The following is a 22,231-nucleotide window of genomic DNA, read 5'->3' as shown; positions in this document are numbered from 1 at the left end:
TTGCTAGCCAAGCTTGGAGGTTACGCTGTTGTCTTTCACCACGAACGGCACCTGTGTAATGTTCTGAGATACGTTGTAAGTGCCAATCGCGGCCACAACAGTGTTCTCTGTAGTCGTGAGTGTATTGTGTCGTAGCTGAATGATTTCGAACGAGGACGAGTTGTTGGTGCTCATAGACTGGGTGCTTCCGTAACCAAGGAAGCTGAAGCGTTTGGTGTTCCAGAAGGCACAGTATTGGAGATTTATACCGCATACAGAGAAAGCGGAGCCGCTCGGAGTGGCTGCACAGTTAGAGGCGCCATATTACGGATTGCGCGGCACCTTTCGCCGGAAGTTCGAGTCCTCCCTCGGGATGGTTGGTTCAAATAGCTCTAAGCACTATGGGGTCATCAGTTCCCAAGACTTAGAACTACTTAAACCTATCTAACCTAAGGACATCACACACATCCATGCCCGAGGCAGGATTCGAACCTGCGACCGCAGCAGCAGCGCGGTTCCGGACTGAAGCGCCCATAACCGCTCGGCCACAGCGGCCGGCTCGGGATGGTTGAACGTGTGTTGTTCTTAGCATAAGTTACTTTAAGTAGTGGGTAAGTCTAGGGACCGATGACCTCAGCAGTTTGGGCCCTTAGGAATTGAACAGCGAAAGCGGAAAATATCATCCGCTAAGTCACAACGCGGGCGAAAGTGTATGTTGGACGATCGTGGCAGACTGTCACTGAAGGGATTGAGGCGAAAAATAAGAGAACGACAGCTGCAAAAATCCCTGCAGAACCACTTATCGCGCTCGTGAACGTTGTCAGCGTCAAAACAGTAGCTCGGGATTGCAGGGCGAGCTGGAATGTACAAAATTGCACATTCGTGATGCAAATCCCTATAATAGGAAAATATGATCCCGAAGCCATAAAACCCTTACTATGGAGCTGTGGAAGAAAAATATTTGGTCGGATGAGTCTTGTTTCATACTACTTCCATCTTCTAGCCGAGTTTACGTCCCAGGAGTGGAAATATGGCGGAGCTTCGGTTAGATTGGGGCAGCCTTAACGTCGCATTCCATGGGCTCCACGGGTACTTTGCAAGATCGCATTACTGCTAAGGATTGTGCGGTCAGTTTGACTGGTCAGGTCCATCCCACGGTACAATGTTCTCTAATGGTGGCGCTGTGTTTCAAGAAGACGGAGCCGCTGTTCTCACAGTTCCCACGTCGACGACTTGTTTTGTGGCCACAAGGATGAATTGTCACCACAGTCATCAGATCTCGATAAAATTGAGCCTATGTTATCTACTTTGGAGAGGACGGTGCTTGATCGCTACCCACCTCTATCGCCGTTACCTGAATTTGCCACTATTCTACAGGCTATAAGATTCCCTTGAAAAACATGCAAGACCTTTATTTGTCAATAGCGGGACGAGTGTAAGCTCTTTTGAATTATAACGGTTTTTCTGCATCGTATTAGGCATGTTAATGTGTTCTGCTTTTGGTGTTTTCGTATTTTTGCCCACCTCCTGTACTCGCTAGCGAGTAGACACTGCGAGTACGCAGCAGTGCGGTCCACACTGAGCCCCGCCTCTTTGTGCTCAGCAGGAAAACCAGCAGCTCGCGTCCAGCAAGAAAGCACACACCTGCGAGAAACGTAATCGCTCATGAGCCGGTTGGCTTCCAAGTGTATGTTATGCACCTTAAGGTATCCGTGCGGGAAGTCAGGAGTTCAAACCGTCGGATTCGCTTTGACGATTGTGCTTCGCCTGTTCTGAAGAGAAAATAAAGCAATACGAAACTGGTAACTAGGCCAGCCTGAGAGTGCTTTCTTCACACAAGAAATAGGAGTGGTCATCTTGTTTGATATGCTTGTCCGAAACAGTATTTAAGAGGGTTGCGTTTTTTTTCTTAGGGTTAAGGTGGATTGAGCGAAGGAATTGAGAGTGTCTAGAATGAAATTTTCACTCTACAGTGGAATGTGCGCTGATATGAAACTTCCTGGCAGATTAAAACTGTGTGCCGGACCGAGACTCGAACTCGGGACCTTTGCCTTTCGCGGGAAAGTGCTCTACCAACTGAGCTAGCCATGTTTGGAAGGTAGGAGACGAGGTACTGGCGGAATTAAAGCTGTGAGGACGGGGCGTGAATCGTGGTTGGGAAGCTCAGTTGGTAGAGCACTTGCTCGCGAAATGCAAAGGTCCCGTGTTCGAGTCTCGGACCGGCACACAGTTTTAATTTGCCAGGAAGTTTCATATCAGCGCACACTCCGCTGTAGAGTGAAAATTTCATTCTAGAAACACCCCCCAGGCTGTAGCTAAGCCATGTCTCCACAATATCCTTTCTTCCAGGAGTGCTAGTTCTGCAAGATTCGCAGGAGAGCTTCTGTGAAGTTCGGAAGGTAGGAGACGAGGTACTGGCAGAAGTAAAGCTGTGAGGACGGGGCGTGAGTCGTGCTTGGGTAGCTCAGTTGGTAGAGAACTTGCCCGCGAAAGACAAGGGTCCCGAGTTCGAGTCTCGGTCCGAAACACAGTTTTAATCTGCCAGGAATTTTCGAATTGAGAGTGGCTTTTTTTAATATCATTTTCGCCTCTACTTGGATTTCCTCAGAGATTACGCGAAACGTGAACTACATGGATCATATTCTGAACATGACCTGTCCTAACGGTTAATTCTGAGCTTTTCAAGAAATTGTAGGTGATATATCTCATTCATCTCCCGAACGAAAATTCTAAGCAATTATAAAGCCTAAGGCCCGTCAAAATCGACAATTTTGGAGACTTGAGTACGGACTATAATTATGAGCGACGGCGCCGAGAAACGATCACACCATTTTTTTAAAGAACATTTCTTGTGGAACCTGAAATGATTCAAGGAAAGCGAGGAAGTCAAAATCTAGGCTGTCGGGCAGAAACGTAAGCCTCCCTGCTCCTGAATACTGGTCACCGGTTTGGAAGCTGCTGAGAACATCAGTTGCACCATTCTTGAATGTATATAAGAAAAATTGTAGACTAACCTAACCAATATGAAGGCTAAATTAGCATCTTTGTTTTAGGATTAACACTAGCATGTAAACACAGAATCTACTTAGTTTCCACCTAATGATTTCAATAGCGGATAGTACATTAAGTCTTAACTAAATACAGTATTGAACTCTTAGTAAGACAGAGCGAAGGATATTGGTGCGACCCAGCTCAGACTGCTGTGCTAGCCCGAAACAAGATAATGCCGTCATATTATTGGACTGTTATCTGTTCGCATTTAATGTAGCAGAGAATCATAGCTAACGGCGTTGAAATGCGGGTTAGTTTAAGATCGGAGAAGAATAAATTTAAAATGGGATAGTACTGAAGCCTTCCAGTGAAGATAGACGGTCAGCATCAGTAGCAAATGAGCTTCATGACACCTAGTTTCATCGTCATTATACGTACTAGCGAATTTCCTCAAAAACCGTTCAGTACTGATCGTATACCTTAGTGTCTGCAGCCCTACGATCTTCATCTTCTGAACTTTCTTACCCATGAGTGAATTAATATTTGATAGGGTTATGGATACCACTGCAGTTAACGTAACCGCTTTCGTCGAAACTGAGAATTTATGAGATGGTGCTCGCCCCCAAACATATATGATTTGGGTCTGGGTTGTACAAGATATTTTCACCACAACTATTCGGGCAGCAAGGGATAAAGCCGTATGACCCAATTTTTTTGCGACACCAGACTACATGCCCTCTCGGCGTCACCGTGTTGTAAGTGAAATCCTCAACACACCGGCAATGCCTACAGTGACGCCGTGTGACATGTTCGTCAAACATGGACGTGAAACTCGGCGGCTGTCACCATACCGGAAAAGAGTAGCTTATGTGATTTTCACTTGATCCCTCCCTCGCGTTCACTCTCATTATCACAATCTACACAGACACGACCCTACATTATACACACACTCAGAATCTTACATGAAAACAGTTACACGTGAAACACAACATTCGCACCTGACTAGCAAAATACAAATCAGTGATATAACCTCTCAGCAAATACGTGGCACGTCACTTTCATCAGTCAACAGCACCATTCGACTTTAATGGAGTTCAAAAATCTGCTTATTATTCCTGACTACTTATCTGTTAATAAGCAAGTTAAGTTTACAAATGACGAATAGAGAAATGTACAATTACTTCGACAGGTAAATGAGATTCAATCCGCTGGCAAGCGAATATGTCACGTTACTCACAGTCTGTCACGTTAGTACAGTATAGCAAACTTTTGGTTCCATTCTTCTACTTGTCGCTTCTGTCTCGCACAAATGCTGGTGAAATGTGACGTATTGTCGACGAGCTGTAACTGACCACCCTATCTGCCAACAGTAAAAGGCGAATCAGCCGCATTTTATGATTCTTTCTAAGTCGATGAACTGCTGAATTTTCCCTCGAGCAACCTCTGAGGTTAAGGAAAGAAAGAAGGAAGTTTGGGTTTGACGACCCGTCGACATCGAGATCATTAAAGATGGAACGCAAGCTAGGAGTGTGTCAAGGATTGGAAAGGAAAGTGGCCGTACCCTTTCAAGGGAACCATCCCGGCATTTGCCTCGAGCGATTTAGGGAAATCGCGAAAACCTAAACGTTGGTGACCGGACGCGGCTTTGAGCCGCCGTCCTCCCGAATGCGAGTCCAATGCGCTAACCTCTGCGCCACATCGCTCGGTAACCTCTAAAATGATTATTAGGACAGAGACAATAAAGCTACACTTAAAGTTTCATCGCAAATGTCAGTTATTAAGACATTCAAAGTCTCACTATTCTCCCATATTCATTTATTGAGTGATGACGGTATGGAACATATTCTACAAGAATGTTTTATGTGAAGAATGCTAAGCTGAAAGAGGGCTGTAATGTAGCGTAACATAGTTTTGGCCATATCGCACAATCTATGAATTCGAAGTGTCTCTGGAAAGACAAGAGCGGCGTGGGAACGGGGATTCCCCGAGCCGTCCGCGACACCCCGACCTGCCTCGTGCCGTACAGCCCCGCAGGGCTCTTACAAGGACGGCGAGGTGCGAAGGGAGGGGAGGAACGGATAGTGTGCTGCGGCACAGCGCGACCACGTGACCCGCACCGTGACGTCACTCCTGCTATCGATTGGCCCGCGCCGGTGGAGGGGAGACGGCCCGGTCTCCCAAATGTCAAAGGTCGCGTGGCCGGGGCCGGGCTAGGCCGTCTGGCCCTGAGGCCGCCGTGGCCAGGTGCCGTCAAGACGGTACCATTACGTCCTGTAAGTGTGTCGATCCAACATTCAGAACTTGTGTGAGCCACTGCAAGCTGGAGAAGAGAGCAGACGAATGCGCCAAGTTTCGAAGCCTGTGGCAGTATTCAAGAAAATATCTGAAGGAAATGGACCAGTGACGTGAGGTTGATAATGATGTCTCTTAAATATGTAGAGGATTGTTTATGATTCTCTGGCTAAGCTTTTTTGAAAATGAGTGAAACCGTTATGGGAGTCTATTAAAAAGAAAGTTCCCATTCTGGCCCAAGGCGAACCAATCGGGCCCGAGCGAACGCTATGTCATCCTCAGCCGTAGGTATTACTGGATGCGGTATGGAGGGACATGGGGTCAGCATACCGCTCTCCCGGCCGTTGTCGGGTTTCTTGACCATGGAACCGCTACTAATCTGTCGCTTAGCTCCTCAATCGGCCTCACGACGCTGCATGCACCCCATGCCCGGCCTTCCACCACAGAAAACGCCTGTCAGTACTGGCAATGCAACACGAGTCCTGCGCATGGCAGTCAGCCGCAGTGACCACTCAGCTACGGAGACCGAGCGAGGTGTCGCCGTGGTTAGCACACTGGACTCGCATTAGGGAAGATGGCGGTTCAAACCCGCATCCAGCCATCCAGACTTAGGTTCTCTGTGACTTCCCTAAATCACCGCAGGCAAATGCCGGGATGTTTCCCTTGAAAGGGCACGACCAATTTCCTTCCCCATCCTTGACACAATCTGAGCTTGTGCTCCGTCTCTAATGACCTCGATGTCGACGGGACATTAAACCCAACTTTCCTTCCTTCAGCTACCGAGGCGGAACATATCCTATATCATGAATGAAATTTGCTGAGACATCGTCACAAATTTTTAGAGTGAAGAACATGCAAAACAGTAGAAACCTTAAGTCAGTAAACATCTGTCTAACGGCTAGCGTGCGACACACTCAGCGACAAAATTTAACTATACACAGTCAAAAATACTGGATCAAAGATTTGCCTGTGATGTTCCTAGAACAGCCATTTTATTTAAGTACATGTTATGAGACGCATCATCGCACTAAACTTTTTTCCAAAAATTAATGAATGGAAGAAAAATTAGAGTTTAGCGAGCTATCGACGTCGAGATCATCTACGATGGACACCCAGGTTATATCGGAGAACGTTTTTCGCTGTTTTCTTTTCAAAACAATCATCCCCCCATTTACTTAAAATTATTTTAGGAAACCACGGGTAACCTATATCTGCATTGCTGGCTGAAAATTCTTGTGCCACCCCGTATTTAAGTAAGCATAGCTCTCAGAATTCTGTGGCTTGGATATTCGAACCAGAAACTCTTATCAGCCTGCGCGCCGTGTTGCAAATGAACCTCATCTGTTTTCAAAATGTTCAAATGTGTGTGAAATCTTATGGGACCTAACTGGTAAGGCCATCAGTCCCTAAGTTTACACACTACTTAACCTAAAGTATCCTAAGGACAAACACACACACCCATGCCCGAGGAAGCTCCTCCTCTGTGTCTTGGAAGTACAAAACTGATCAGATCTTTTCTTCTTTCTCCTGTCATTATCCTGTGCCATCACGGAGTCCCCATGTTCATCTGGATTTATCAGTGTTAGTAGCAGAGGGTGAACGCATGCTCTTCCTGTCCCCAACCCTTCCGGCACTTTCTCCATCCCCTCCTCCTCCTCCTCCTCCCCCCCCCCCCTCCTGCCCCTTGGAGCGGAAATTCTGTACACCAGCTGCTTATGTCTAGTGTTATCCATGTAGAAGAATGAGACCGTTTATCGAAATGCTTGCGAATCATGTGCCTGAAGTATGACATGGGAACCAACCCAGTATTCACCAAGTCGGATGTGAGAAACCCCTTATGACCTATAGGAGGAACGCGAAATTGGGATTCTGGTGTATCTTGTTACGAATCATAGCATAGATAGGAGAGGAGTCTTATTATATTTCTTTATGAATCCTGTGAAGAAATGGACAAAGTTGAGCTTACAGGGAAAAAGGTTAATAGTGAATTGGTCACAACGAAAAGAGACGAACAGGCTCCGTTAGGTTACGAGCCTGATTACTGATTTACTCCCCAAAGAAATTCGTTGAATCCTGTGCAGAGCAGCATGCTATCAAACGAAACTAGCTAATGAAATTGTGTTTGCATTACTGTCGATCAATCTGTACAAGGAATGTGACCAAAAACAAAAACAATGGCTTCTTTTAGGCTGAATTTTAGGAAATGTTAATCTAGAAGGAAGCTATGTAGTAAATCGAAGAGCCAACTTACCTGAACAAATCATGCCCAAACACATAAAATTGCCCCTCTGCACGTTTTCATCATAATGTTGAGAATCAGGCAAATGTGCCAATAGTATGGACCAGTGATAGCATGTGAGGGACCAGTAGGTAACCTAAATCTGGTCAACGCTTACTAGCTTCCGGCAGTTATTGGGGACGGAGCCATTTGGCATCGACATTGTTGTAAGACATCTCATCTCAGGGGAGAGGACATTCAAAAATATTGTTTGTAATGCGTTGTATTCGTTGTGTAACATTTCAGATCGCTGGTTAACGATTTGGCAGGGGAGAAGACATTCAACAAATATTGTTTGTAATGCGTTGATTTCATTGTGTAACATTTCAGATCCCTGGTTAACGAGGCAAACTTTCGATACTTAAATATGGGACTAGAACGAATCTGAATTACGTGACTTTTTGCCTTAAAATATTAGCTAATTAAATTATTTCCGCGACTTGTTTGGATCTTTTAATCCATAAGTCACAATCATAAACACAGAAAAAATTACTCCCTTCGTAGATATAACATCAGTTTTCAGTACATTAAATAGCTCTTTTCCTTCAGATATTGCTGAAAAAGCGAAAACAGTGGCCTTCCTTCATCTGCGACATGTAGCCAGGTGGTGAAGTTATATTTCATATCGCCATCCTGCTACTCTGATTAACTTTTCCTGTGAGTACAGTGGCTTCTTTTAGGCTGAATTTTAGGAAACGTTAATCTAGAAGGAAGCTATCGCCGTGGTGGTAGACAGCGGACCATCTGCTAACATGTCCCGGTCCACATTAGCTGGCGTTCCGTCTCCGCACACTGGGTGTTCACCTCTCATGTCTATTCCCTCCTTCATCTGTGGCTACATAGCTGCGTGGTGAGCAATGTTGATTGCCATGCAAGGCCCCACGTTCGATTCTCAATCTGGTCGGATGTTATATCCTCTCGAGGACTGGGTGTTGTGCCATGCGATCATTTTATTCAATTTGCGGCTGCGTCTGTTCTGTTCTGGACGATGGACGCTGTGCACCTGCACTCCAACAACTGTCGCCTCAATCGAAGTCCATGGCTCAAAGAGTTTCCTGCACATTGCACTTACAAACAGCGAAGGTTTTGGGCCTTGACCATTTAACTGCAACAGCACAGAAACACATTCCCAGCGCCACCAGAAGCATTTGTTTTCTAATACTGGAGCAAAACAGTAGCTCGATCTCTGTCAAAAGTTGCTTCAATATTAAAACTCATCAGTATGTATGTGAATTCCTAAAGGACCAGGTCATCTGTCCCTAGACTTACATACTACTTAAATTAACTTCCACTAACTTATGCTAAGAACAACTTACACACCCATGCCCGAGGGAAGACTTGAACCTCCGGCGGGAGAGGCCTCGCAGAATTCATCAGCCAACTGGACCCTAACTGTAAATTGCCTCAGCAGCTAGTCACCTCACTAAACTCTCCCAGCACTTCTGCTATCTTCATCTATATCTACATGTACAAGATATTCCGCAAGCCATCGTACGGTGCGTGGCGGAGGGTACCCTGTACCACTAATAGTCATTTCATTTCCTGTTGCACTACCAAACACAACGCGGGAAAAACGACTATTTATATGCCTCCGTATGAGCCCTCATTTCTCGAATCTTATATTTGTGGTCTTACGCGTAATGTATGTTGGCGGCAGTAGAATTACCGTCAGTCAGCTTGAATACCGGTTCCTTAAATTATCTCAAGAGCGTTTCTCGAAAAGAACGTCATCTTTCCTCCAGGGATTGTTTTCCCGAAGCATCTCCATAACACTTACGTGCTGTTCGAACCTACCGGTAACAAATCTAGCAGCCCGCCTCTGAACTGCTTCGATGTCTTCCTTAAAACCGCAGTGGTATTATCCCAAGCAGTCGAGAGGTACTCAATAACAGGTCGCACCAGCGTCCTATACGCGGTCTCCTTTACAGGTGAACCACTCTTTCCTAAAAGTCTCCGAATAAACCGAAGTCGATCATTCGCCTCCCCTACCATAGCTCTCACACCTTCGTGCCATTTCATATCGCTTTGCAACGTTACATCCAGATATTCAAAGCACTTGACTGTGTGAAGCAGGACACTGGTGATACTGTAACCGAATATTACAAGTTTGTTCTTCCTACTCGTCAGCATTAACTTACATTTTTTCCACATTTTGAGCCAGCTACCATTCATCACAACAACTAGAAATTTTGTCTAAGTCGTCTTGTATCTTCCTACGTGCACTTAAACTTCGACACCTTACCTACATCACAGCATCATCAGCAAACAACCGCATATTGCTGCCCACACCGTCCGCCAAATCATTTATGTATACAGAGAACAACAGCGGTCTTTTCACACTTCCGTAGGGCACTCCTGATGGTACCCTTGTCTCTGATGAACATTCGCCGTCGAGGACAATCTACTGGGTTCTATTACTTAAGGAGTCTTCGAGCCACTCACGTGTCTATGAACTTATTACATATGCTCGTGTCGGGAGGACGACGGTTCAATCCCGTCTCCGGCCATCCTGATTTAGGTTTTCCGTGATTTCCCTAAATCGTTTCAGGCAAATGCCGGGATGGTTCCTTTGAAAGGGCACGGCCGATTTCCTTCCCAATCCTTCCCTAACCCGAGCTTGCGCTCCGTCTCTAATGACCTCGTTCTCGACGGGACGTTAAACACTAACCACCACCACCATATGCTTGTACCTTCGTTAACAGCCTGCAGTGGGGCAACGTGTCAAATGCTTTCCGAAAACCCAGAAATATGGAATCTGCCTGTTGCCCTTCATCCGTAGTTCGCAGTATATCATGTGAGGGAAGGGCAAGCTCAGTTTGGCCCTAGCGATGCTATCTAAAACCATCTGATTCGTTGACATAAGTTTCTCATTCTCAAAAAAGTTTATTATATTCGAGTTGAGAATATGTTCAAGTATTCTGCAGTAAACCGGCTAGGGACATTAATCTGTAATTTTGCGGATCCGTTCTTTTACCCTTTTTATGTACTGAAGTCCCCAGTTCCAGTCGCTTCGGACTTAGTGTTGGGCGACAGATTCACGATACATGCAGGCTAGGTAAGGAGCCAATGTAAAGCCGAATTGGGACGCCTTCCGGACTTGGCGACTTATTTGCTTTCAAATCTTTCAGTTCTTTCTCTGCGGCAGAGATGCTTATTACTTTGCTGTCCATATGGGAATCTGTCCGATGGTCAAAAAATGGCTCTGAGCACTATGGGACTTAACATCTATGGTCATCAGTCCCCTAGAACTTAGAACTACTTAAACCTAACTAACCTAAGGACATCACACAACACCCAGTCATCACGAGGCAGAGAAAATCCCTGACCCCGCCGGGAACCGAACCCAGAAACCCGGGCGCTGGAAGCGAGAACGCTACCGCACGACCACGAGCTGCTGTCCGATGGCCGAATGATGGATGGTATGGTTATACGATTCCCTTGTGTCAACATTTCTTGAACGTGAAATTTAAAATTTCATCTTTAGTTTTGTTATCTTCAAATGTCATGAAATGTGACAGCGACTGCTCATTTAATTCAGTAAGCCGTAATATTGCAAATAATAGTGGGGAAGCTGCCTCGAAGTAAAAAGGGCACCAAGTTTGGCCGGTAGACGGAGGGATACTTTACAGTCTCAACAGCCTGGTGCCAAGGGCTCCGAAGACAATACTCCACTGTTGCCTTTGGCACTACTTGGCCACGTATTGCCAACGGTAGAGGTTCAAATGTTTCAAATGGCGCTCAGCACTATGGCACTTAATTTCTGAGGTCATCAGTCTCCTAGAACTTAGAACTAATGAAACCTAACTAACCTAAGGACATCACACACATCCATGCCCGAGGCAGGATTCGAACCTGCGGCCGTAGCGGTCGCCCGACTCCAGACTGTAGCGCCAGATGTTACATTTCCATTTTTCCAGGTATGTAATCTGTGTATTTCGTAAGTATTGCTTCAACTAAAGCACGGTTTCTTTCTAAACTGTCTGTGTCTTATTTTGAAAGAACTCAATTTCCTATGAGTTTTACTTCCATCCAGGTCTTCCGTTAGCAGTTTCTTGAACCAGAGCTTTGACAATTACTGTTTGTTTCTTTAAAGCAACGAAGCGTCCTAGCAAAACTGATGTCACGACAATGCACGAGCTGAAGCTCAGCATAACAGGAATAACACTGGGAAGAAACAGTACATCAGTATTCTGCTTCTACATACACACGTTGCAAATCACTGTGAAGTCCATGGCAAAGATTACTTCCGACTGTACCGCTTAGTAGGGTCTCTTCCCGTTCCATTTGAATATGGAGCGCCGCAAGAAATATTGCTTAAATGCCTCGGTACGCGTAGCAATTAGACTAATCCTAGTTTCCCTGTCCCTACGGGATCAATACGCAGGATCTGTAGATGTTCCTAGATTTCTCACTTAAACCGTCTTCTCGAAATTTTTAAAGTAGTCCTTCTCGGGATAGATAGGGTCTATAGTCAAACGTCTACCAGTTAAGATTCTTTAGCGTTTCTCCCATGGGTCAAACAAACCGCGGCCGGCCGTGGTGACCTAGCGGTTCTAGGCGCGCAGTCCGGAACCGCGCGACTGCTACGGTCGCAGGTTTGAATCCTGCCTCGGGCATGGATGTGTGTGATGTCCTTAGGTTAGTTAGGTTTAAGTAACTCTAAGTTCTAGTGGACTGATGACCACAGATGTTAAGTCCCATAGTGCTCAGAGCCATTTTTGAAACAAACCGCTGCCCATATTCATTGCCCTTCTTTGTACACGTTCAGTACCCCCCGATTGTCCTATTTGTCCTGGTTGAAAATACAGTGGTGATCGAACATTGTTAGTTGCAAGTTTGTTTAGAAAATTCCAAAAATCTGTTACCATTTGGTCCTTAATGTAAGCCTCTCATCTTTCTACTCTTGTTTGGTGCAGTAGATCTTTATGTTGTTGTTTGACTCTTCGATAGAAAATCAGCCTTCTTTGTCATTCTGTTTCCCCTGAAGATCTTTGGTAGCACCTCCTCGCCTGTCTAGCTCTACGTTTTAAGGACTGTAGGGCGGGGCTCTAGGGAATTTTAAACCCTTTTGACTTACTAACTTATGTTGGGATCGCCTTGTCTTGCGCCAGCTGCAGCGCTCACACCAACTCGTCCACTTTGGCGTCAACATCAAATCCGCTTCCTTGCAGTGGTTGTATCTTGAATTCTGCCCTTAAAAATTCACATTTCGCTCCGCGTAGATTGTATAGTCGCTCGGGATGAGTGTTAGTGTCTACTCATTATCTTGTAATTGCGAAATAAATGAGATTACGGTCATTTGTTGTAATTACGTCACAAACCTTCCAGTTGGTAATATGGTTACTGATTTTCGAGTTTGCGATGATGATATCTGTATTTGTTGCAGCACCTCCAACATTTTGGAAAGTTTGTGGGTTGAGTGGCCTATTCATGACATAAGTCAAGTTCTTGCATAGTGTCCTGAAGGCAGAGTCCCCTTTCGTCCATTACTCTGCTGTGCCACAATGTTGATTTCGCGTTTGCGTTCAGTACGAACATGCGTGTTTAGTGTCGATCCAGAATTGCTGCTGTTTGTATGTTGTCTGTGTGTGGTTGTATCTCCTGATATTTGAAAATATTGATTAGTTACGTAAAATTTTCCTAAGGCAGTCAAAATTTCTGTTGTCACCACGTGTTCGTCACAAAGTTGCTGTATCTTTGTCACTGTTATGCTTTTATCTGGCACCACAATCGCGGTCATTGGATGTTGACCTGATGAAAGCTGAAAGACGCTGCCTGTAAGGACATACCCACTACAGCCGATGATATGCAACGGCATGTTACTGCAATCTGCTCGGGCATCTCTGCTGAACTGTGCAGCAACCGTTCCATACCGAACTGGAAGCGTGTAATGCCGCTACCGGTGGTCATTTTGAACAAAACCTGTGATGGCTAGTTGTCTCGTTGCTGGTCAAAATCCATGTAACTAGTGTATGCACTTGTGTTGTTCCTCATTATGTGCTGCCACAGGTACTGCGCAAGTGTCGGTGTGGAAACTTTTCAAAATACGATACCTCGTAAAGGACTCGCAATATAATCCAGCAACAAACACCACTGACATTCTAACGTACCCTACTTTTAGCCAGTTAACGCCAATAGCCATTGTTTAATTTAACAACATGTATGTATGCTCAAAAAATACACTTTTTAAGCATTATTACAATCTATTGATTGGCTAAAAATACGAGCCCCTGACAACCAATCCATTCTGAAAACCGCGCGTCAGTCGCATTTTCCATTTCTGCCATATCTGCGGTATAAGTTTTAGATGATTCACCATACCGATCGTCTCAGGTTTTGTTCAAAACGACCACCGGCAGCTACAATATACTTGTGACTTGCTCAATCTGTCAAGCTCGTTCCCTTGAGTAAATCATCCTATGTTTCTGAAATTGTAGTTATTTGTTTGTCTGTAGATGTACATCACATCTACCGATTTCCGTCCAATCCGGATATTTATTTCGTGGCGCGTCTGTTTTTCGTCTTAGAGTGTACGTGAAATTGCTTATTGCTTGTCTTAGGAACGGGCAACGGCCTTGCCGCAGTGGTTGCACCGGTTCCCGTGAGATCACCGAAGTTAAGCGTGGTCGGGCGTGGTCGGCACTTGGATGGGTGATCATCCTGGCGGCCATGCGCTGTTGCCATTTTTCGGGGTGCACTCAGCCTCGTGACGTCAATTGAGGAGCTATTCGACCGAATAGTACCGGCTTCAGTCAAGATTACCATCATAACGACCGGGAGAGCGGTGTGCTGACCCGGCGGTCGAACGGTCCCGGTAGGCCACTCGTGGCCTGAAGCCGGAGTGCTTTTTTTGTATTAGGAACAGTACTAATCAAGAGACCAAATCTGAAATAGAGCGCCTGTGAACCCCAGCCCCACAGCTGAATTTGTCTGTCACTGCTTTGGAAGTTTTCTGGTCACACAACATTTTTTTCCGTCTTTTATCACGAAAAGGCTGTTTGTTACTCAGTCTGGCTCATGATGCTCTGAGAACTAATCAATTAATTATTTTCCGCCGTAACTAATGCTGAAAAATACGGAGGTCCATAATAAGTAACTGCCGAAAACAACACTCCATTCAACTGACAATTTTTTCCAAGATACTGTCACAGTTTATACGCACGCTTTGGAAGGGCGCAAGTGGATCGTGGAAATACAGAGTGATGATGACTTTTAGTGTTTTGGGGTGAGAGAGACGGTCCAAATCCAATTCGCAGATTTGATATTATTAACTGTGATAGCGAATGTAAACTGGATAAGATAGGAGGGACGTTCATATTTTGAGTAAGGGAACATTGCCGATTACAATCTCGGAATAATATTCCACCCTAGTTGGGCCACTTATTTGATAGAAAGTACGTAGTTTTGGCTACATCTGTTTTCCTACAGCGCCTGACAACTCAGAAAGTTCTGAGGAGTCATGTTATGAGGGAAAAAGCAAACTTCAGAAGATTAAAAAAAAAACTTGCATCTCATCGCCTTTTATAAGCTACTCTAGTTACCATTATCCTGTCACGTCAAGATCTGTGTTCTGAGAGAGGTCATCTATATACCTGCTCTGAAGTGCCAATTATCTATTGTCATGTTCCTAATCTGTCGTGTGAGTGTTCATTTCAGACACGCGTATCCTTCTTCTCACGAGCTTCAGTCAATATATTCACAAACTAATACATTAGACATCTACGTCAGTATCAGTAATTTCATTGCGTTATGAATCAATTTGCTTGAGTAGAAAGAACGTTAAAAGGGATGGATTCTACTGCGTTTACATACCAGGACTGCTCCTGAACTACCTAAACAGTCGGGCTTGACTCTCGCGAATTGGTACGCTGCTTTAATTTCGTAAAGTGCTGGGTGACATTAATTCCTGGTTCTTGATTGGACTCGAACTGTCATCGGCTTTTTTCATACTGCAATCAAGCTATAATTTCCAGCTCGGTTTGCTTTTTGTGTAATGGGTATCTCAGCTTCACGCCATGGTGCCTACATTACGTCAGCTTTAATTTTCGCTCGCTATAGCAAAACTGTTATCCCCATTAACATACTAATTTTGAATATTGACAACTGCCACTTAACCTTATCCTGAAAATAGTCGATGGACTTAAAATGATTTCTGTAAATGATTGAAACGGCCGACAAACACGTTATAAGCGAGAAAAGGCACAGAGCTAGTCCTCAGCTAACTTATTTTCGTTAAAAATTACGTGAAATTATGTCATGGATTCATTCACAGTCAGTAAATCGATTTACACCAAGTACATACTGAAACATTTTTACCGCCACGCACCTGTAAAAAATCAGATATACGTTACACCATATGTCTCACCAAGCGAAGTACCGCAGTGGTTAGCACACTGGACTCGCATTCGGGAGGATGACTGCCATCCTGGTTTAGGTTTTCCGTGATTTTCCTAAATCGCTTCAGGCAAATGCCGGGATGGTTCCTTCGAAATGGCACGGCCGACTTCCTTCCCCATCTTTCCCTAATCCGCTGGAACCGATGACTTCGCTGTTTGGTCACCTACCCCTAATCGACCAAGCAACCAAACCGTATGTCTGCACACTCATTCAGGTGGTTCACGTCTTTCGAAGCGAACATAAATAAGCTTCGACTGAGCGACGAAAAGAGTTGTTCAAATGGTTCTGAGCATTATGGGACTTAACATCTGTGGTCATCACTCCCCTAGAACTTAGAACTACTTAAACCTAACTAACCAAAGGACATGACACAGATCCATGCCCGAGACAGGATTCGAACCAGCGACCGTAGCGGTCGCTCGATTCCAGACTGAAGCGCCTAGAACCGCTCGGCCACATCTGGGGTTGACGAGAAGAGTCCGGACAGAGACTAAGTACTCCTTGATCGATTAGTCATGCACTTTTTCTGTACTGTCATCTGTCTTTCTTCTTCCCTTCGTGAGGCTGTAACTTACTCGAATTTGATATGGAAGAGAACAGAAAGTGTATTACTTGTTCAATGCTACTAAACCTAATGCTTCCAGACAACGGTATGTCAGTTCCCTCCGAAAAATTTACTCGTTATTACCGAGAGCATCCGAATAAATACTAAATACTAATACGAATTCCTTTCAGAAGAATGTAAAAACTGGCAAAAGCCAGAAGAAGATCAGTTTGGATCAGAGAAATTTAGGAATATGCAAGGCATTACTGAGCCCAAGACATCTCTTAGAAGATAGGTTAAGGCGGAAAAATAATCAGTCCATTAGTTCTCAAGGTATCGTGAGCCAGACTGAATAACAAACATCCTTTTCATGATAAAATACGGAAAAAATCATATGACCAGAAAATGTACTAAATGTAGTTACAGTGCGGAAATAATAACTTTTGTAGACTTAGAGATAGTTTCTGACAATATTGACTGAAATACACTCTTTAAAAATCAGAAGGTAGCAGGGAACGCAAAGACTATTTACACTGCGCACAGAAGCCAGACGGCAGTTAAAGAGTCCGTGAGCATGGGAAGAAAGCAGTGGTTTGCGCAAACAGTAAAGGAAAAACCAAAGAAAAACATGGGGAAGGAATTAAAGTTCAGGGAGATGCCGATGAAATTGTAATTCTATCAGAGGCAGCAAACAACTAAGAAGAGCCATTGAACGGAATGCCCAGTGCCTTGAAAGGACGATATAAGATGAAAATCAATAAAAGCAAAAACAGGTAATAAGATGAAGGCGAATTAAATTACGCGACGCTGAGAGAACTAGATTACCAAACGAGACACTAAAACTACGTGATGTGTTTTGCCATTTGGGCAGTAAAATAACTGATGGTGGCTCAAGTAGAGAAGATATGAAATGTAGACAGGCAATAGCGAGAAAGGCGTTTCTGAAGAAAATGAATTAGTTATTGTTGAACATAGGTTTAAGTGTTAGGAAGTCTTTCCTGAAGTCATTTGTTTGGAGTGTAGCCTTGTACGGAAGTTAAACGTGGACGACAACCACTTCCGACACTAAGAGAATAGAATCTATTGAAATGTGGTGCTATAGAAGAATGCTGGAGATTGAAAGATGGCTCACGCAACTCATGAGAAGGTACTGATTGGAATTGGGGAGAACATAAAGCTGTGGCACCATCAGACTATAAGAAGGGGTCGGTGGATAGGACACGTCCTGAGACAGCAACGGATAACGAGTTTAGTACTGTAGGGAAGTGTATGGGGGAAAAAGAAGGGGAGGGGGTTAAATTTGTAGACGGAGACCAAGAGATAAATACAGTGAGCTGATGTACTTTAAGTAGTTATCCGGAGATGAGGAGGCTTGCACAGGATAGAGCAGCATGGAGAGCTGCATCATACCAGACTTCGAACTGTAGACAACAACAAAAACATCCGAATATTGTTTTTGGTTGATGTTAGTACCGACCGCAGGCCAGTAAACAGCTCAGAATGTCAGCTGAGGAAGTTGCCCATATCCGCAGAGTTTTGTGGTCCCGCTGTCGCTTAAGCGATTACGAGCGGCCTCCCCCGCGTCGCCGGCACCAACTGCCGCAGTTTGGCCGCGCCGCGCCGCGCCACTCGATCGACCCGTCTCCATTCCGGCTACGGGGGTGTTTTCAATCAGCTCTTACGTGACTGCCATCACTGACAGATAGCTTCCCTCCCCTTTTTGGCCGCGTTGCATCTGTCTTGATACCGCCCAGAAGGCCATGAGCAAGTTCAAGAGGAGCGTTCTCGAGTCTTGTCTCGTCTTACCGTTCCAAGAAATTGACCCCCGATACTATCGTAGCTGTTCAGGCGACAGTCATACTACGAGGGGCGTTGAATAAATAATGCATTTTTTCTTGGCGAATTTCGTTTGAAAAATTCGGAACTTGTGAAACATCGTGCGATATTCCCGCTTCAGCCCCTATAGATTCGTGTGGTACCGAAAGGTTGCATCGCTGTATGTAGCCTCCAAAATGGCGTCTGTAACAGTGGTGCCTTCTAAGAAGACAGCCGTCATTGAGTTTCTTTTGGTGGAAAACCAGAGCATCGCAAATATTCATAGGCATTTGCAGAATGTCTGTGGAGACCTGGCAGTGAACTAAACCACGGTGAATCGTTGGGCGAGGCGTCTGTCATCATCGCAATAAGACCGCGCAGACCAGTCCAGTCTCCCGCGTGCAAGCTGCCTGCAGACTGTTGTGACGCCTGCAATCCTGGAACGTGCGGACACTCTCATTTGAGGTGATCGACGGATCACAGTCAAACACATCGCTGCACAACTGGACATCTCTGATGGTAGTGCTGACCCACTCGCCCACCAGTTGCGGTACACAAAGGTGTGTGCCCTCTGGGTTAATCGCAGCCTAACGGAAGACTGTAAAGAGCAACGAAGGACCATCTGTGCGGAACTGTTTACGCATTATGAGGCAAACCGTGTCAATTTTTTGTCGAACATCATCATACGCGATTTCTTCGAACGGGGAACAAAACGGCAATCCATGGCGTGGTGCCACACCACGTCTCTTCCGAAGAAAAATATCAAATCCGCACACCCTGTGCCGGTAAAGTCATGGCAACGAAGTCTGCACATTCTACAGGAGCTCACAAAACTTTGTTAGGCTGTTCTTCCTCATCCATCCTATAGCTTCGATCTTGCACCTTCTAACTTCCACCTGCTTTGCCCAATGAAGTATGCATTCCGCGGGAAGCAGTACGTGGATGATGGGAGGGGGGTTATTGATGCAGCAAGACATTGCCTCCTCCTCCGACGATCAGTAGTGCTGGCATACAGACTCTACCAGTAAAGTGGAGATTGTGTTAAAAAGTAGCTAAAAGAGAGGGGAATAGTATGGTGTACTGTAACACTGAATAAAGTCAACCTGATTTCATAAAAAAGTGTGTTGCATTACTTATTGAACGACCCTCGTAGTACTGTGTTAAGTTTATGGCTAGTTTATTCTGTACTGTCGCTTCGAGCGCACGGGGTCCCGGGTTCGATTCCCGGCGGGGTCAGGTATTTTTCCTGCCTCGAGATGACTGGGTGTTGTTGTGTCGTCTTCATCATCATCATTCATCCCCATTACGGTCGGAGGAAGGCAATGGGAAACCACCTTCGCTAGGACCTTGCCGAGTACGGCGGTGCGGGTCTCCCGCATCGTCTCCTACGCTCCTCGGAGTATGGGACCTCATCATCAACATCACCATCAGCATCATTCTACACACCTACGAGTACTGGATGGCATAGGGTTCAGCGGACCGAATAACAGGATTTTAGCTATGTAGTACAGCGTTGCTGTTATGCCTTCATAAAACAAATACGCGCGCGATGCAATGAGGGAGAAATGCAGTTTGTCATTATGGCATTGTGGAGTTGAGAATATCGAGCATTTGCTATCGAGGCATATTTCAAAAATAATTAATCTCCCATCATAATTCAGTGACATTGTCGTCGGTATTTCGTGTTGAATCGATATGATAAAGTCCCGGATCATCGGACGATTGTAAGGTGAGTACAACAGTTCAGGTCTACTGCACCTTACGCAAAGAACAAAAGTGCAGGGCAACGGCGCAGAGGACTTCGGAGCGACTGGAGGAGGCGTATCAAGCACTCGTCCTTCTGCTACCAGACATGCCTTGGCGCTAACAATGTCATATCGCGTCCTGCGGCGCATCGTCCATCACTGCAGGCCCTACAGGAGCTAAACGAAAAAGATAAATTAACCTAACTTACCTTCGCTTTGCACTTTCGGAACTTTTAGAAGCCGACCTGCAGGTGCGAAACTACATACCGATGTCCGATGAGATCTATTTTCATCTATACAGTGGTATAAATAAATAGAGTCACAGGTACTGGACGACAAGTAACCAAGGTAATCCCCTTCGACTGCGTGAGAAACCCTGCACTGTGAACGTCTGACTGTGTGGTGCAGCGTGGCTTTGTTTTCATTACCGGTCCGTACTCTGAGGATCTTCATAGCCGTGTGTTACATGATATATGATGGCATATATTTTTTTCAAGTGCTTCACACTTGCTGGGTACAATCCGTTTCAGAAATTATTTTTTCTATTCTGTCGCACATCTGCATTGATAAATATCGTTGGAGAGGGAGAACTCACCAACTCTGGCCAGTCCGAAAAAGTCTGTCCCGTGGTTGCCCATCCATGCGCCGCGTTGGTATTTTGCGGAATGGAATGAATATGTCTTGGTAGAAGTTTCATGTACTATTATGCTCAAAAGTGTCCGAACGACCTGAATTGCATTCCGTGTGACTTGCATTTATCCCACATAAGTAACATTCTTGCAGGTCACAGAATCTCTTTCTGGACAGTCGTTTGGCTATAAAAAATGGCTGCCACAAGTGACCATTAGAGCACACTGCTCTGATTAGCAATGAATCCAGACGTCATTAATATAACGATTTTACAGATATAGTGAAATATGTTGTTAGAGGTAAGACAGTCGTTGACGCTTGTAAACTCAAATTTCTGTGTTGCCTGCGAGTCGAATTCCACACACGAAGAGAGTTTAACTGTCGACTATTTTTCATCAGTAGGTGGGAGTGGAGTGTTTGAACTTTAAGAGATAGAACTGAAATATGTGTATCTGACTGGCAATCTGAACCGACACCTACTTTTACTGTTGACGATGTACATAGAGACGCTAAAAATAAAAAATCATCTATGATTAGGTGCCCACATGCCAGAATTTGAAAAGACATGATGAAAATTGTTGTTGTGGGCTAGGATTCGAATCCAGACACGCGCCTTTCGCGGGGACATTAAGTAGTTTAGAATCTTGTGGAAACAGCGAAATGATGAAACCGTACTATCCCGAAAAGGAATTAGTTCCCTCGAACTGTGAGTTCTTAGTTTAAATTCCAGTTCAATACAACTATTTTCAACAACTCAAGATCAAATAAAATAAAAATTAAGTACCCAGCGACATTACATGACTATTGTGACACTAAGTACAATCAAATTTCTACTAAGAAAGATTGTTGGTGACAGGGTTTTTACTGGCCGAGTCTTCCATTTCTGAATGCGCTCAATGTATTTTGACCGTTTTCCATTCGGTGGGGAAGGGACATCACGTTTAATGTGGATGTGGAGCCTCTGGCGTTACCAGAGGTGAAGAGTGCCCGGTCTGCTCATGCTCGGCAAAAATAGTCGCCAAATTAGGAATCGAGTCCAGACGGTGGGAACGCCAAAACAGCATTAACCCAACAGACCAGTAAATTTCACGGATGCCGGAGTCATGATTTTGTCATGACGGAGGGTAAGAATTCTGACTTCCTGACTCCATGTTGAATACATTCGTGTGCTTGTTCGACTACTTTGCCGTTCACCAGCTGCTTCTGCTGTCCAGTGCGTACAAACATCGACATAAAATCAAGCCGGCGGTCGCAGAGATTAAATCCGAATCTGTATAACCAGTTACACTGAAACTAACGCCTATTTTAGCTACACAGCCACCATCAGGGTATCTACAATAGAACATCTTATAATAGAACTGCTTGTTCCAGTACTGTTTGTTCCAGTACAGCACTCGTGGCTGCCGCATTGCGGTCGTGAACTGGGGCCGAGGCAGTTTCAGATACGTTTTACAGTTTGACGATAATTTATGGATTTGTAGTTTTAGCTTGATGATGTCCACTATGAACAAAAGTACATACCGTTATTCTGAAGAAGGTTGGGTTATCCCGACTGTAACC

At 45.0% G+C, this 22,231-nt stretch overlaps 2 protein-coding genes and 1 pseudogene across 2 annotated transcripts in view; 2 read left to right on the top strand and 1 right to left on the bottom strand.

Moving 5' to 3' along the window:
- Window positions 1-22,231, top strand: part of LOC126272636 (uncharacterized) — a 354,968-nt gene that overhangs the window by 160,253 nt on the left and 172,484 nt on the right. The gene's annotated exons all lie outside the window — the stretch shown is intronic.
- Window positions 1-22,231, bottom strand: part of LOC126272629 (myristoylated alanine-rich C-kinase substrate-like) — a 141,343-nt gene that overhangs the window by 83,214 nt on the left and 35,898 nt on the right. The gene's annotated exons all lie outside the window — the stretch shown is intronic.
- Window positions 14,106-14,223, top strand: LOC126289575 (5S ribosomal RNA; annotated as a pseudogene).

Source organism: Schistocerca gregaria, chromosome 1 (assembly GCF_023897955.1).
Source record: "Schistocerca gregaria isolate iqSchGreg1 chromosome 1, iqSchGreg1.2, whole genome shotgun sequence".
Lineage (NCBI taxonomy): Eukaryota > Metazoa > Arthropoda > Insecta > Orthoptera > Acrididae > Schistocerca > Schistocerca gregaria.
Note: the sequence above shows the minus strand (reverse complement) of the source record. Positions and strands in the feature narration are given on the sequence as shown.